At 37.9% G+C, this 16,293-nt stretch overlaps 1 protein-coding gene across 6 annotated transcripts in view; it reads left to right on the forward strand.

Moving 5' to 3' along the window:
- LOC131549867 (gamma-glutamylaminecyclotransferase C-like) overlaps positions 1 to 16,293 on the forward strand; it is a 76,191-nt gene that overhangs the window by 11,723 nt on the left and 48,175 nt on the right. The gene's annotated exons all lie outside the window — the stretch shown is intronic.

Here is a 16,293-nt window from a genome sequence, read left to right on the forward strand (position 1 = left end):
AATCAAAATGTAGCAAACCTTTGTCCATTGTGGTCAGAGAGGGGCCCCGCCATAAACTGGGCCCTGGAATGTGCTGTCCACTACAATTATAATAACTGTAATGCTAAAATAACACTGGTACTGAATGATTTTCATGTTCATATCAAAACTATGTCTTTACTTGGTGGATTAAAATGATTTGTGATGGTGCTTTAGATGATATAACTTCTCTAGGAGATGACAGAAACAGTCTGATGGGTAAAATCCTTCTCCGTCCCATCTGTGTTGTTGTGTTTTGCATTATCATGTGAAGTATCATACAGTAACGGTATCCTGGGACTTACTCTGGTAAGGATGCTGCATGATATACGTCCGAGTTTGTTATCAGATCGCATAATCGATATTAAATTTAGTCAATATGCACTAAAAAGCAGCACAGATCCACAAACAGCATTGATGTAAATACAATCCCAAATGATCTGAGATGGTGTTTTAGTCCACGGCTGCAGCTCCGTGTGCCATTATAAAGATCGCTGATCCAGGATCAGATTTCCTCGGCCGATAGCGAATTCTGTGGCAGCTTTGTGAACAAACCGGACCCAAGGTCAGGCCTCGGCTCTGACCTCCAGCGAGCTCTTGATGGAAATCTAACCAAGCATCACGGGCAATTTGAGTCCTCCGAGTAAACAAACAGAAGTGCTCTTCAAAGGCCGAGGTCCAAACAGAGAGCGGCAGGCGCTGCGGGTCCATTCACACAGATGGAGAGACCTGAGGGAGACCTCCAAACACCCGTCCAGTCCGAGACCACAGAGGCTTTTAGATTACGTCTCTCGCTAATGCATGTTATTTTTACATTCTCTCCTCTGTATTCACATTACAAATGCCTAATATTGGATAGTCTCACATCGCCAGACTTTTGACTGCTGCAAATCTCATGCACTCTGCAGTTATTCTAGTCAATAAATGCCCATTTAGACAGGAAGAGACCATCTGACCGACATGCAAAGTGACCATCACTTTTTCAAACCACCACTTCTAGTTAATACTGAGCGATGCAGCCTAAAAATATGATTTGCGATACGATATGTGAAATGCATGGCTTTGCACTTTTTAGTTCTGTTTAATGCACGGAAATACAAAAACAACAACAAAATATCTGTTTAAAAGAATACACTGACAAAAAAGTGCTATATCTGTTCGTCCACTGATATGATCTTATATCTTATATCTTATAATCCCAAAAGTACTATGTACTGTTTACAAAGAGCTGTTTGGATGTTTACTATGGTACCATATCCATTTTCCATAGTTATTACAAGTAATCCAATGCACTTTTATTACTGTGGCCCCATGTTGAAAAACTGAAATGTTAATACCATGGTACTTTTATAAATATACTATGGTAGTGAATGATTTACATATTGCTGGACTGTGGTATTTACAGTATAAGGTACTTTAAAGAATACAATTATGATAATGTGGTACATGTTTAAATAATCATTAATATGCTGGTACTTCTATACCGTATATACTGTACTATTGTACTGAACAGGATTATGGTATAATTAAAACTATTAAAAACGTTTGTGCTTATTGAAAGCTGAAATAAAAAATGAAATATAATTATTAGATAATTTATATAATCAAAATCATTTCAAGCACTGAAGCACTAAAATTCCTTTGTGGAAATAAAGACTAAAACGGAATTTTAAAAAGTAATCAAAATAGTATTTAAAAAATAATAATTTTTACTCAGAAATTCTTAGTAAATTTCACAATTACAATTACAAAATTACAACACCACTTCTTTTTTTTTTTTTTTTTACTGCAGCGATTGCAGGATAAAAAAAAAATATTCCTCATCGATGTAATCACCGAAGGCCAAGCAAAAGGAGTCTGTGTGAGCTTTGTCGCTGGGGTACTTATGTTGACACTTTCTAAACAATGAGAACGCAGTGCATGATTGAAGACCGGACGGATAACAAAGGCAAACAAGAACGCCGGCCACCCGTTTCGCTTTGTGAGGCGGCAATCAGCGGTGACACACAGCGACTACATTCAGCTACGAACACGCCACACTTTGTCATATCCACTCAAAATGAAATAAAACAGCAGGACGGCTCAGTGCAACAGTTTAACCACACAGGGAGACAAAAAGACAGTTTGCTGTGAATGCATTACGAAACCGATGCATGACATTTCTGTTTACATCCGTTCCTTTCTTTGCCGTCAATGCTCAATGAAAATCTTTTATTTTTTTCCCTAAATTGGCTAAAATTTCCTGTAGGCATTTTTATCTCTCTCGTTTTCTAACATAATGTGCACTTTCGTAAAAATGAAATATTCAGAAATACAATCTCTTATGTCTTTGTAGTGTGTCTACATGTCATGTCTTCCTGTAGGAAAAAGAAAAGAAAGCTCTTTAATAACTCCTAAATGGCAAAGAGATGAATGGAGACATGCGCTTCTCAGATGTTTGTCTTTAGACCACAGTAATCTCCTTCAGAGATCTTAACATCTCAGTTTGCAGTATGCCTAAATTTCGCAATATAAAGTGAGAGATCACAATATGAACTTTACTCATGATTTCAAACTATGCTGTGCATTATTTGCCCACTATCATATTTGTGTCATTTTCACTGTGTGCTGTATGTTAAATGAGTGTTACCTTGGTTTTAGTTGAAAAATAAAAATAAAAATGATTCCCAATATACAAACTTCCCAGATTACTGAGTGCCCTGTTGTTTACAGTGTTTACTTCCTTTTTATTTATATATATTTTTAAATATTTCTTTATTTGTGAAAAATACTGTAATGTGATTACATTAATTAAATTTTTAAATTAATTTTCAAATTATTTCAAATTTCTCAAATATTAATTAAAATAAAAATTATATATATATATATATATATATATATATATATATATATATATAATATGCATAAGGTAAAAGTCAATTGTGACAAGTCAAAATTATGACATACTAAGTCATAATTATGAGATAAAAAGTTAAAATTCTGAGACGTAATTATAACTGGTGAATTTAAGAGGCAAAAAGGCATAATCATGACAAAAACTGTGAATGAGACATATATACATAATGATTACTTAATCTCATAATTTTATATTTTTCATCTAATTGTTACTAATTATGACTTTATCATAATTATGACTTAGTATGTCATAATTTCAACTTCTCATACAGTAATTATGATTTTGTATTTCAGAACTTAGACTTTTTGTCATAATTTTGACATTTTGATTTTATCTCTTAATTACCAGACTTTTTAGCTCATAATTTTGACACTTTAATGTCATAAGTATGACTAACCATAGGAAGGTTTTTTTGTTGTTGGTGGTGGAAATGGGCTTAACTTGTGACATAACCTAGCAACGACTCAGAACACCCTAGCAACAGCATAGCAACCACACTCAGCCCCAGTGTTGTGCTAGTTACTCAAAGAATGTAATATATTACTCATTACTAGTTACTGCTTTCTAAAATAATATTGTTACTTTATTTATTACTTTCTGGCAACAGTAATTAGTTACACTACTAGTTACATTACTTTTTCTTCACGCCCCGCAGAAGTTGTAACTGTGTATCTTCCACATAAAATTCTTCTAGAATGTTGCTAACAACATATTTCTGCCTCATCATTTGACCAAAATCCACATCGGATCGCAGTCAAAAGTTATTACAAACACTCAACAGTGATTGATAGTGACATTCAAGTAGAAGTGTTGTATTAATCTCATTAATTGTCATGTGTAGCTCGAAGCTAATTGTAATTTTTCCGTTACCCATATACGATAATATTTCATTATGTATTTTATCAAATCACATAAGCTTGTAAGAAACTGTTTAATTTTTCAAAAAGATTTTTAATTATAGCAATACAATGTACCACACACTGATCAGAGGGATGTGGGTGGAATGTAATGCCAGAGTAAAGTAAAGCCACAACAATGTTCAGATCATCTTTTGTCCTGACAAAATCAATATAATGCAATATTTATATCAGCTGAATGTAAGCTTTTCCATATTCCAAGCTTGCCTGCTGCACTGGGGACATCACATGCATGTGCGAGTCATGAAATTATGAAAATAAATCTAGGAATTATTTGATTGTTGGATTTTAAATCAGCGGGGTTGAGGCATCAAAAGTAACTAAGTAACTAAGCTGTTTTATGGATGGTAACTTTAATATTATTACTGAACTCTTATTAGTAATTAGTTACACTACTAGTTACTGCAAAAAGTAATATTATTACAGTAAATAAGTTACTAGTAATTAGTTATTGCCCAACACTGCTCAACCCCCTGGCATCATGGCAGCAAGTTTTGCACAGCCAAGTAACATTCATTTTTCTTGAGAAAATGTGAAAAAATTTAGTTTCCTCTGTAAAATGTGTGTCAGGCTGATTGATGATGTGAATAGATCAACATGGCATCCCGTCTTCAAAATGCGTCTTGTGACTTTCCATTTTAGCAGAGCAGACCAGAATTCAATTTGTCCAGTGCACAAAAAATTGTACCAAAAAAAAATGTCTCTCTCAGATTCAAGCCAAGAGCCTGAGGTTATAGTCTCATGTCATCTTCTGAAAAACTTCCCATCAACATATGAGAAAGAACCTGATGAACATTTGATTGCCTCCGGCAGAATCTATAGTTTCACCCTTGTCCAGAAAAATGGCTTTTATATGAACACAAATTAATAAGAGATTGCTTAAAATGAAAATATGAAACTGGTGAAGCATCTGTCTTGGTATTGATTTGTGTCAGCCGATTCTGGCTAATGTGACCCATGAGAAGCCGACTGCCTCTGAAACGTATTACCTTCCTTAATGTTCAACCTCGCTAACTGCACAATCCACCATTATTTATGCCCAGCAGGGAAAACAAGATTGAAAACATGGTTAAAAACATGATTTTTCTGACAACTTTAAGATATTACCTTATTAATATCATGTCACATGCACCAATTTAGACTCGCTTGGTTATAATTCACTACTGTATGACATTTTGATCGCAGTTCAGTGAAGTAAAGCATGTTGCCATTCAAGATTTTAAGTGGGCAGTAACAACATGGATTGAGTCAAAGCAATGGTTCATCCAAGATGTAGATGAGTTTGTTTCTTCATCAGATTTGGAGAAATGTAGCATTGCATCACTTGCTCACCAACGGATCCTCTGCAGTGAATGGGTGCCGTCAGAATGAGAGTCCAAACAGCTGATAAAAACATCACAGTAATCCACATCACTCTAGTTCATCAATTAACATCTTGAGAAGACAAAAGCTGCATGTTCGTAAGATGTGTTTGTAAGAAACAAATCCATCATTAGGACATTTTTAACTTTAAACCGTCACTTCTGGCCAAACAAGTCCATAACATACAGGTGCATCTAAATAAATTAGAATGAAAAGTTCATTTATTTCAGTAATTCAACTCAAATTGTGAAACTCGTGTATTAAATAAATTCAGTGCACACAGACTGAAGTAGTTTAAGTCTTTGGTTCTTTTAATTGTGATGATTTTGGCTCACATTTAACAAAAACCCACCAATTCACTATCTCAACAAATTAGAATACTTCATAAGACCAATAAAAAAAAACATTTGTAGTGAATTGTTGGCCTTCTGAAAAGTATGTTCATTTACTGTATATGTACTCAATACTTGGTAGGGGCTCCTTTTGCTTTAATTACTGCCTCAATTCGGCGTGGCATGGTGATCAGTTTGTGGCACTGCTGAGGGGGTATGGAAGCCCAGGTTTCTTTGACAGTGGCCTTCAGCTCATCTGCATTTGTTGGTCTCTTGTTTCTCATTTTCCTCTTGACAATACCCCATAGATTCTCTCTGGGGTTCAGTTCTGGTGAGTTTGCTGGCCAGTCAAGCACACCAACACCATGGTCATTTAACCAACTTTTGGTGCTTTTGGCAGTGTGGGCAGGTGCCAAATCCTGCTGGAAAATCAGCATCTTTAAAAAGCTGGTCAGCAGAAGGAAGCATGAAGTGCTCCAAAACTTCTTGGTAAACAGGTGCAGTGACTTTGGTTTTCAAAAAACACAATGGACCAACACCAGCAGATGACATTGCACCCCAAATCATCACAGACTGTGAAAACTTAACTTAACACTGGACTTCAAGCAACTTGGGCTATGAGCTTCTCCACCCTTCCTCCAGACTCTAGGACCTTGGTTTCTAAATGAAATACAAAACTTGCTCTCATCTGAAAAGAGGACTTTGGACCACTGGGCAACAGTCCAGTTCTTCTTCTCCTTAGCCCAGGTAAGACGCCTCTGACGTTGTCTGTGGTTCAGGAGTGGCTTAACAAGAGGAATACGACAACTGTAGCCAAATTCCTGGACACGTCTGTGTGTGGTGGCTCTTAATGCCTTGACCCCAGCCTCAGTCCATTCCTTGTGAAGTTCACCCAAATTCTTGAATCGATTTTGCTTGACAATCCTCATAAGTCTGTGGTTCTCTCGGTTGGTTGTGCATCTTTTTCTTCCACACTTTTTCCTTCCTCTCAACTTTCTGTTAACATGCTTGGATACAGCACTCTGTGAACAGCCAGCTTCTTTGGCAATGAATGTTTGTGGCTTACCCTCCTTGTGAAGGGTGTCAATGATTGTCTTCTGGACAACTGTCAGATCAGCAGTCTTCCCCATGATTGTGTAGCCTAGTGAACCAAACTGAGAGACCATTTTGAAGGCTCAGGAAACCTTTGCAGGTGTTTTGAGTTGATTAGCTGATTGGCATGTCACCATATTCTAATTTGTTGAGATAGTGAATTGGTGGGTTTTTGTTAAATGTGAGCCAAAATCATCACAATTAAAAGAACCAAAGACTTCAGTCTGTGTGCATTGAATTTATTTAATACACGAGTTTCACAATTTGAGTTGAATTACTGAAATAAATGAACTTTTCCACGACATTCTAATTTATTGAGATGCACCTGTATAATAATGCTTCCTTTAGGGAAAAAGTTTGTCTCCTGTTGTCTCTCACATCAAAATCCATCCACATATTTGTTTAAAGTTGTTTTGGACTGTTTTGGTTTGTAAACAGTGCTTGACCTGTGCAGATTTCTCTCCTGATTCAGATCAGATTAATTTTTTATGGCAGAAAGATATGGATAGAGGATTTTAGCCAGAAACAATGGTTTGAAATTAAACATTTCTTAATGATGAATTTGTACAAACATGCAGCTTTTGTCTTATTACAAATTTTATCAGCTGTTTGGACTCTCATTCTGACAGCACCCATTCACTGCAAAGAATCCATTGGTGAGCAAGTGATCTAATGCTAAATTTCTCCAAACCTGATGAAGAAACAATATCCTGATGGTACATTTTCAGCAAATGTTCATTTTTGGATGAACTATTCCTTTAAACAGCTAATTGTATATGCACGTTCTTGTGTTATGATTGGCTGGATTTGAAGATTAAACTTGTTGCACCCCATTCAGCTAATCATTTAAAATTCTTTGTGCTTTAAAATCCATTATGAAACACTATTACCACAAAGGATCTTTGTAAGCTACGGTTTGGTCAAATATGTGGTAATATTTTAACACTCATCCCAAGTCAAACTGGCAACCTTTGCATCTCAAATCCCTATAATGTAAGACACTTTAATTGTTAACAAAGTCTTCAAACTTGACGTAATTGGATTTCTTCAGAGGCCTTTAATATAGTGGCGTTTGCAGAGCTTCATTTGAGTAATTGCAGATGACCTCACTGTCCTCTTTCCTGTAATCCGGTATTGAGCCGTGGGATCAGACGTCAGTGGGTAATGTAGACATCCTTGGCTCCAGATTCACCCTTCCATGAAGCTGCGGCTTAGACTGTAAGCAGCTCGAGTAGAACGGGTTTAACCATCAAACCACTTATTACCATAGATAATGTAGCACCATAAAACATTATATTTTATGCTATGCAATAAAGACCAGTAATTGAATGCACTAAAAATTAATGGAGCTTTATGTACAGTCAGTATTTTATTTATTTATTTATATATATATATATATATATATATATATATATATATATATATATATATATATATATATATATATATAATTTTTAATATATTTAAATGTGCAATTTTTTTAAGACTAGACCTTGAATGAGATTCATCCAATAACATCTAAGTTTAGTGTCTCAATCAAGACATATGAAGACATTCAAAGACATTGTTTAAGATGACTGAATAAATCTGACAGCAATGATACAGCAATGAAAGTAAAAGTCAGGGCTGCGTTTCCCAAAAGCATCATAAGCTTAAGTTGATCGTAAAAACGATCGCACTAGTCGTCTTAGACTTGTGGACTGTGTCCCAAAACCATCATAACTTAAGTAGTACTTGAAAATCTTCGTAGATCTACGAGTGCTCTGGAGTTATTGTAACTTGAACTGATAAAACTAACTTGATAGCTGAAGCTCGCGATTATGGTAAGAGGCGTTACATTTCCGATACGCGCTTGTGGTGTTCGGCCACTCACAATGCACTGGGTCAGTTGGCTAATCAGAGCAGACTGCACTTGTTGGAAGGAGGGGCTTTGTAGAAAACAATGCGTTTGAGAGAGGTGGGCATAGAGGACCTACAATAATGTACAGTATTTGAAAAATAATGTGTTTTTTGAACATTAAAGCATGTCAGCATACAGGTGCATCTCAATAAATTTGAATGTCGTGGAAAAGTTAATTTATTTCAGTAATTCAACTCAAATTGTGAAACTCGTGTATTAAATAAATTCAATGCACACAGACTGAAGTAGTTTAAGTCTTTGGTTCTTTTAATTGTGATGATTTTGGCTCACATTTAACAAAAACCCACCAATTCACTATCTCAACAAATTAGAATATGGTGACATGCCAATCAGCTAATCAACTCAAAACACCTGCAAAGGTTTCCTGAGCCTTCAAAATGGTCTCTCAGTTTGGTTCACTAGGCTACACAATCATGGGGAAGACTGCTGGTCTGACTGTTGTCCAGAAGACAATCATTGACACCCTTCACAAGGAGGGTAAGCCACAAACATTCATTGCCAAAGAAGCTGGATGTTCACAGAGTGCTGTATCCAAGCATGTTAACAGAAAGTTGAGTGGAAGGAAAAGGTGTGGAAGAAAAAGATGCACAACCAACCGAGAGAACCACAGCCTTATGAGGATTGTCAAGCAAAATCGATTCAAGAATTTGGGTGAACTTCACAAGGAATGGACTGAGGCTGGGTTCAAGGCATTAAGAGCCACCACACACAGACGTGTCCAAGAATTTGGCTACAGTTGTCGTATTCCTCTTGTTAAGCCACTCCTGAACCACAGACAACGTCTGAGGCGTCTTACCTGGGCTAAGGAGAAGAAGAACTGGACTGTTGCCCAGTGGTCCAAAGTCCTCTTTTCAGATGAGAGCAAGTTTTGTATTTCATTTAGAAACCAAGGTCCTAGAGTCTGGAGGAAGGGTGGAGAAGCTCATAGCCCGAGTTGCTTGAAGTCCAGTGTTAAGTTTCCACAGTCTGTGATGATATGGGGTGCAATGTCATCTGCTGGTGTTGGTCCATTGTGTTTTTTGAAAACCAAAGTCACTGCACCTGTTTACCAAGAAATCTCAACAAGAGACCAAAAAATGCAGATGAGCTGAAGGCCACTGTCAAAGAAACCTGGGCTTCCATACCCCCTCAGCAGTGCCACAAACTGATCACCTCCATGCCACGCCAAATTGAGGCAGTAATTAAAGCAAAAGGAGCCCCTACCAAGTATTGAGTACATATACAGTAAATGAACATACTTTCCAGAAGGCCAACAATTCACTAAAAATGTTTTTTTTTTTTTTATTGGTCTTATGAAGTATTCTAATTTGTTGAGATAGTGAATTGGTGGGGTTTTTTTTTTAATGTGAGCCAAAATCATCACAATTAAAAGAACCAAAGACTTAAACTACTTCAGTCTGTGTGCATCGAATTTATTTAATACATAAGTTTCACAATTTGAGTTGAATTACTGAAATAAATGAACTTTTCCACAACATTCTAATTTATTAAGATGCACCTGTATTCTGTTACACCAAATACACAAAATAATGATCTTTAAAATAGCATCATATGACCCCTTTAAATGACTGAACAACAACACAAAACGAATAAAAGAAGTAGTGTAGGAAATATGCTTCAAAGACAGGGAAAAATAGGTATAAATCTGTCAATGACGAAAACCAGCCATGTATTGGACCCGGAAATAACATCTCTACAGATATTATATACTATATAGTATAATGTTAATCTATAAGTATAATATTATTGTACTATATTATTATTATATATGATATAATAATATTATTATATATAGTAGATTAATATTATACTTATAACTATTATATATTATATTAGGCTAAATTATATTAAATTAAATTATATTATATCCGAGCTGTCTGGCACGCAGCATTAGGTTAAAGATGCCATAGAATGCATTGATACAATATTTTAAATTGTCCTTCTATGATATCTATATAGAAGGTATGTGGCTTAGGTAAGGGCAAAAAATCTCCAGAAACTGTTTTACATGTCCATTTAAAACCCTAGGATTTGTCCCTAGAATGAAATGGTCTGTTATTACCTTATTTTATAGGGTCATGAATAATAATTGTTGTGTATGCTGGCAGATGAATGATACACAGCAGACAATGGTGTCATGTTAATGCACGTTGTCTTTACTGAACTGTTGTTAACTCTGATTAGTATGTCAATACGTCACTATATATGTCACCACTAGAGGGCAGGCTTATCACAAAACGCTGATACCCAATAGCACATACATTACACTTTCCTTCCCCCCTAGATTAATCATACTAGGAAATAAGAAATGCATAACTATAACTTACTCCATAACATTCACAGTTAACCTAAACAATGTTGCTAACTACAACAAAACTACAAATCAAGCCTTTGGGGAGGTTTTCTACATCTCTCAGGATAACGTCTCTGTGAACCTGGGTGAGGTTCAGGTGTAACTGCAATTGTCACATCTGGTTCAGAATCGTTCACGTTAACTGAGGTAGGAGGGGCAGTCTCAACAGCATCATTGTCCTTGTCATCTGAATCCAAGACATTGTCAGGTGAATAAGGAACAGATAACAGTGAGGATTTTGTCTGACGATCCACCAGCTGATCTGCATGGCGTCTCCATGTGTTATCTCCAGCCTTTACTGTGTACGTCAAGGGTCCAGTTCTGGTGGTGATGGTACCTGGTTGCCATCTCTTGTCCTACTTGGAAATTTCTGGTTGGTCTGTCCTTCATGTGCACAAATTGTTTGTTTTCTACATCACGTCGAACATCAGGTTTGATGAGATCCAAGCGACATCTTAAATTTCTCTTGAGGAACATCATCGCTGGTGTTTGAGCAGTCATGGAGTGTGTGGCATTTCTGTACATGAAAAGGAAGTTGTCTATTTTGTGTTGGAGCGAGATGTTGTCATTGTCCATTGCTTGTTTGTACAAACCTTTCTGCCAAGCCATTAGTGGCAGGATGGTATGGTGCGGAAGTAATGTGCTTGACTCCGTTCAGCTTCATGAATTTCTGAAACTCGTCTGAGACAAACTATCGTCCATTATCCGTGCATATCTGTTCTGGCAGCCCGTTCCTGGAGAATATTGTTCTTAGCACAGAAGCAGTCTTTTCGGATGTGGTCGTCTTCATTGGAACAACTTCAGGCCACTTTGAATGCACATCCACGGCGATCAAGAACATGGAGTCCTTGAATGGTCCAGCAAAGTCGACGTGCACTCTTTGCCACGGTGCTGACGGCCATTCCCAGGGGTGCAAGGGAGCTAATGGTGGAGAGTTCTGGGTCCTTTGGCATCCTGGACAAGCCTTTGCCAGTTCCTCAATCTGCTTGTCGATTCCAGGCCACCACAAATAACTGCGGGCCAGGTCCTTAGTTTTTACTGTGCCCAATTGTCCGTCATGCAGTATGTCCAACATCTTACAGCACAATTTGGAGGGAATGACAACTCGTAATCCACACATTAGAGTTCCTTGGCACACAGAAAGCTGTTCTCTCCTCGCTGAGAATGCTGGATACAGTGAGTTCCCCTGTGTTGGCCATCCATGTACTGTGATATCATAGACCTTAGACAATGTCGGGTCATTACGGGTTTCTCTCTGAATAGTGGCATTCGTCACTGGAAACTGACTCACGATTGAGGTGTGAAACACGTCAGCTGGATCCATTGCCTTTGACTCTACAGTCAACTTCAGCAGAAGACGCCACAAGCCGTCTGTGTTACCGTAGTTTGGTGCCTTTGTACTCAATATCATATTGGTGAGCACCCAAGAAGAGTGACCAACGCTGCAGCTGTGCTGAGGCCATCACTGAGACACCCTTCCGAACATTGAAGATCGAGACCAAGGGCTGATGATCTGTGATCAAGGTAAACCATTGACCATACAGATAATGGTGGAATTTTTTACACCCCATACGAGACTAAGTGCTTCACGGTCTATTTGGGCATAGTTACGTTCTGCTGTCGTTAGTGATCTAGATGCGAAGGCGATCGGTTTTTCAGTGCCATCTGGGAACTTGTGTGACAGCACTGCGCCAATTCCATATGGTGAGGCATCACACGCCAGCCTGATGGGCATAGATGGGTTGAAGTGTGTCAGCACTACATCAGATGTTATGAGCCTTTTAGTCTTCTGGAAAGCTTGCTCACAGCTGTCTGACCATTTCCACTGTGTCCTTGTTTGCAACAGTGCATTCAAAGGATGTAGTACAGTGGAGAGGTTTGGAAGAAATTTGTGGTAATAGTTCACAAGTCCGAGATATGATCGGAGTTGAGACACGTTCTGTGCGTGTGGTGCATTTAACACAGCTTCAATTTTGTCCTGTGACTTGTGCAGACCATCTTTGTCTATCGCATGACAACAGTAAGAAATCCGAGACTTAAAGAACTCACATTTTTCTTTATTGGCTCTTAGTCCATACTCGCACAATCTCATTAGCACCCGTTGCAAGTTTCGGAGGTGATCTGTATCATCCTTCCCCGTTACAATGATATCGTCCAGGTAACACTGCGTCCCCGGTATACCCTGCAACACCTGGTCCATCGCTCTCTGCCACAAAGCAGGGGCTGAGGCAATTCCAAAAACAAGATGGTTGTACTGATAGAACCCTTTATGTGTGTTGATGGTCAAGAATTTCTTGGATTGCTCATCCGTCTCCATTTGGCGGTAAGCTTGGGCCAGGTAAATTTTTGAGAAGTGTTCTCTACCGGACAAGGATTTTGCTGATTTTCTTTGTACTTCAGTTACTGGTAATTTCCCTTTCGGAGACACTTTTTCACCAGTATAGGTCTTTAATATCACTGATGTGCTTTGCAGTGGTATTTCTGAGAACAGTCGCTGGTAATCAGCTGCTGAGATGACCGATAAGGCCGATCCAGTGTCTAACTCCATTTTGAGTTTGACTCCTGACACTTCTGGTGTAAGCCAAATAACCCTTCTGTCTCCTTAATATTGTACAGTTCCAAACATGAAAGATCATCCGTACCTGAACTTGTGTTTGCTTCATTTTCAGTTACTTGATGTACAGTGGCAGATTTACGTTTTACTTTATGTGTTCTGTCTTTTTGTATCCTCTGTCTGTCCGTTTTGCATACACGTTCGATGTGCCCCTTTTTATGGCATTTCCTGCACTCTTTATGCTTGAACCAGCAGTCATTCGCATCATGAGACATTTTTCCGCAGCGATAACATTTCTGTTTTCTTTCCGATTTCAGTGACCGCTTATTTGTTGCACATTCCACTGATTTTTTTTTTGCAATTCCAATACATCTTATACTGCAGTCTCCATGGATATTGCTATGTTCAGTGCACGGTCAAGTGTCAAGTCTTTTTCTGTCAACAATCTTTTTTGTGTGCATTCACTGTGCAAGCCTGTCTTTTAATGCATCTGCCAGTCCAGCTCCAAATTGACAATGTTCTGACAATCGGTGTAGATCAGCTATATATTCGGAAATGCTTTCTCCTTTTGCTTGGTTACGCTTATGGAATCTGAATCTTTCCGCAGTTACTAAGGGTTTGGGGTTCAAATGTTCATTTAAAATGTCCACTATTTGCTGGAACGTTTTATCCGCTGGCTTTTCAGGGGTTAACAAACTACGAAGCAGTCCATACGTCTTTGCTCCCATCGGGCTCAGCAAAACAGCCACTCTCTTATCATCAGCAATGGCATTAGCCTCACAGTATAACTCCACTCTTTCCATATAAGTTCCCCAATCCTCAACAGTACTATTAAACGCGGCGATCGTTCCAATCATTGCCATTTTTGCTCGTTTGCAGTAGCTTTACACATTAATTGGCTTTCTCTCTTTCATGGAACTCACGAGATCTTTTTGCGATCTTTGTCTTGTTGACGCATCCGTGGTTGTTGATCCAGACCTCATTGCCAATTTGTTGTGTATGCTAGCAGATGAATGATACACAGCAGACAATGGTGTCGTGTTAACGCACGTTGTCTTTACTGAACTGTTGTTAACTCTGATTAGTATGTCAATACATCACTATATATGTCACCACTAGAGGGCAGGCTTATCAAAAAATGCTGATACCCAATAGCACATACATTACAACAATGTTGTGCTCTGCTCTGATTGGCTGTTTCACAGTGCGGGCATTGAAACGGCTTTCAAATGCACAATCACTTTTTAGTTTCACTTTCACTTTTGAGATTCGTGATCACATGTACTCTGTTTATACTATGGAGCGGCAGTACTTACCACACATTTTACAAGATCAGATGCTTGTCAGTGAGGCTCAGGATCTGTAAATCATTCACCATCATCCTCAGTCATCTCTCCTTACTCTGTTTATGTGGTAAGTGAACTCTTATGCATTGCAATGTAACAGGATACCGCCAGCAAGGAGCTAACCATATCTCTTTAGTGGCTCACGTTATTTTATTAGAACGCGTTATTTGCTTTCCGTGCCTTTCTAAATACAAACACCAACCCATCCCTGCACTTCACATCCCCTGCACAGCCTGGAACATAACATTTATTTCCATTATCTGCCTTTTTCGCTGTTGTCCTCACTTGTTTCTTCACAATACCTGCAGAGCTTCTGATGGTTCGGCTGGCCTAGAACATGGGCGGGTATATGTAAATGTTGGGGGGCGTAACTATTAGTGATCCCAAATGTAACTTCACAGTCGGTGTTATGTTCTGATTCGCCTATTATTCAGTGGTATTTTGCATTCACGAGATTTACATAAGAAGGAGGAAACAATGGTGTTTGAGGCTCACGGTATGTCATTTCCATGTACAGAACTGTTATATTCAACTATGCCAAGGTATATACAGTTTTCCATTTTATGGCACCTTTAACATTTCAATAAATGAGCGTGTAGTACAATTACGAGCCGTTCTATAAATTGACATTTCAGCACTTGACAAATGGATAGCGACACCCAAGTAGCACTTAAAGCAGGGCTACGTGCGATTGTGTTAAGTGCATTTTTGAGAAACGCACGTGAAACGATAACTAACGTTTGTAAAATGACTTAAGCGCTAAGATCGATTGTTTTCGAGAAACGCAGCCCGGGTCAAGTTGAAGTTATTTTAGGTGGCAACTGCACATGTTCAAGGTTTGAATGCTTACTAAAATCTTTTTATACATTACTACCTTAAAAACACAAGTGATAAAGGTAAAACCACACAATGAATCAAGTTCATCACAAGCAGCTTTTCCACAAGCTGAGTTAAATACAAATATATAGAAAGTGTCATACACTCAAATCACCACATGGTAACAATAATGCCATAAGCATTCATTTAACAACATAAGACCCTAGGTACAGCTAATGTGAGCTGTCACACAAGGGATTCTGGGTCAATGTATGGTTTGTCACTCTTATTATAAGAAAAACTAAACTAAACAGTATTGTACTGTAAAATTACATGAAACATTCTGTTAGATTTATTAGTTTTTCACCGTACAACAAGCATTTTTACAATCTTTTTTTACCAATAAAATTAAGATTTGTTTTTCACAGTGAACTTGTTTAACCATATTTTCTGTAGCTTGACATTACCTTACCACTTAAAAATAGTGTTAACTTTCCAGTATTTACTGTGTGACAAAATACTACTTTGCTGTTTTTCCTCATGTTTCTTTTTACCAGCACCTTGTCGTACAACTAACACCTGTTTTAAATGAGTAAATTAACTGGAGTTTAACTACTTTTTGAGTAAGCTGTAGTTAAGAACAGCTTCACCAGCACTGCTACCCATGTTTTTACACTAAAGCCCGG

This window comes from Onychostoma macrolepis, chromosome 01, assembly GCF_012432095.1.
Source record: "Onychostoma macrolepis isolate SWU-2019 chromosome 01, ASM1243209v1, whole genome shotgun sequence".
Taxonomy (NCBI): domain Eukaryota; kingdom Metazoa; phylum Chordata; class Actinopteri; order Cypriniformes; family Cyprinidae; genus Onychostoma; species Onychostoma macrolepis.